The following is a 2,438-nucleotide window of genomic DNA, read 5'->3' on the forward strand; positions in this document are numbered from 1 at the left end:
AGTGAGAGGAAGGGATGGAGGTAGTGAGAGTGATAGAAAGAGAAATAAAGAGGGACAGAGAGATAGAGAGATAGAGGGAGAGAGAAGGAATGAGAGAGAAAGAGAGAAAAAAAATAGAGGGTCAGGGAAGGAATGAAGGATCACTCATCCATTTCTCCTTTTCTCCTTTTCTTACTCTTCTCCCTTGCTCTCATTATCTCACTCTCTCCCTCTCCCCCTCTCTCTCACTTTTCTTACTCTTTCTCTATCTCCCAATGCCTCCCAACCTTACTATTCTCCCTCCCTCACCATCTCTCACTCTCAATTTTTCTCTCTCCATCTCTCTCTCCTCTCTATCCCTCTATTATCTCACTATGTCTCTTCCTCTTGCTAGCTTATTTCTCTCATTCTATGTCTCTCACTCTTTCTCTCTCCCTTTGTCTCTATTTATCTCTCTCTTTCTCTCTACACTTCTATTCTCTTTTGATCTCACTCTTCTTCTCTCCCTAATTCTCTTCCCCTCTCTCCCTTTCTAATTTTTTTATCACCCTCAATTTCTCTTTGACTCTCTATCTTTCTCCATTCTCTCTCCCAGCCACACTCTATCTTTGTCTCTTTCTCTCCACCTTCCCTACCTTCTTCTCTTCACCTCTTTCACTCTCTCTTTCTATCTCTTACTCTCTCACTCTTTCTCTCTTCATTTTCTCTCCCCATTTTGACTCTTCCTCTCCCCCTCCCCTCTTACACTCTATCTATTTTTCTCTATCTCTCTCCAGCTTTAACTTTCTCCCACTCTAGGTCTCACACACACTTTCTCATCAAATTCACTCTCTTTTCACTCTTGTTCTATCCTTCCTCTCTCTATTGCTCAATCTCTCTCGCTCTCTCACATCTCTTTCTCATCCCCTATGACTCACCTACTTCACCCGCTCTATCACTCTTGTTTTATAACCCTCTCACTCTCTAAAAGTTAGGTGAGAGGGAAAGATTGAGAACAAAAGAGAATTGATAGAGGGAGAGAATGGTTGATAGTTTGAGAGAGAGAGAGAGAGTAACAGAGAGAGAAGGAAGATAGAGGGAAAAGAGAGTGATATCAATATTCTCTCTATCTCCTCTCTCTTCCTTTATCATACACTTTCTCTCTCTCTTTAACTCTCCCTACCTCTGACCACTCTCTCTTTCTCACTCACTCTACCTCTATTTCTCTTTCACCATCTTTCCCCTCTCATCTCCCCTCCCTCACTCTCTCTTCCTCTCCTTCTATCTCTCTTATTATCTCTTTTTTTCCTCTCCCACTCTCTCTAATTCTCATGATCACTCCCCTTCTGTTAATCCATCTATCAACCTATGTCTCTTCCAATCTCTCTCTATGTAGTGATGCTCTATTCTTCTTTCTCTCCCTCCCTCTTTTTCTCTCCCAATCTCTTTGTCTCTTGCTAGAGAGAGCAAGAGGAAAAGAGACAGAGAAGTAACATAGAGTGCTAGTGAGATAGAGAGTGAGAGAGGTAAGAGAAATAATGGGAGAGAGATATTGAGAGAAAGATTAGGATGGAAGGAGAGATATCAAGAGTAAGAGAGAGTTACAAAGAGAGTGGGAAAGAAGTAAGAGGAAAGGAATGATAGTAAGAGATAGAGGTATGGGGGAGAGAGATTGATTGATCCTTTCATCTCTCTCTCTCTCACTCTCTCTATCTGTCTATTTTTCTCATGTGAGATAAAGTTAGTAAGAGGAGAAATAGAGAGAGTGAGTGAGAGAGATAGGAAGGAGGGAAACTTAGAGAGGACAAAGGAGATAGAGAGAGATATAGAGCTATAAAGAGATGATGAAATGAAAGAATAAGAGATAGTGAGGCAAACAAAGTAAAATAAGATAGAGAGGGCAAGAGAGAGAAATAGAGAAAGGGGAGGGAGGAAGAGAGATGAATGAGGAAGAAAACGTGAGTGTGAGAGAGGTATGATAGAGAAGGAGAGAGACAATAGTGAGAGATATTAGCGAGAAAGACATAGAGAAGAGAGAGAAAGAGAATAGAGTGAGAGGAGAGAGCAAGTGGGTAATTGAGGGGAGAGATAGAGTAAAGTGAGAAAGAGAGAGGATGGGAGATGAAATAAAGTTGGGAGAGCTTTCTCTCTCTCTCTCTCTCTCTTAGTCTATATCTCTTAGATTATCTCTTACTCATGCTCTCTCTTACTCTCTCCCTTCAGAGGAAGGAAAGGAGAGAGAGTGAGGGATAGAGGGTAGAAGTGGGAATGAGGGAGAAAGGTAGAGAGAGAGAGATAAGGTGAGGTGAAGAGCGAGAAATAGTGTGAGAGTGAGAGAAGGAGACTGATAAATAATGCATAGACAAGATGGATGCCCTCTTTGTGTCTCTCTCTCTCCTCTTTTTCTCTTGCTCTTATTCGCTCTCTTGTTAGAAAGAAAAAAAGAGGGAAAGAAAGAGGTGTTCATTATATGAAAGTGA

This window comes from Phalaenopsis equestris, unplaced genomic scaffold, assembly GCF_001263595.1.
Source record: "Phalaenopsis equestris unplaced genomic scaffold, ASM126359v1 Scaffold206786, whole genome shotgun sequence".
Taxonomy (NCBI): domain Eukaryota; kingdom Viridiplantae; phylum Streptophyta; class Magnoliopsida; order Asparagales; family Orchidaceae; genus Phalaenopsis; species Phalaenopsis equestris.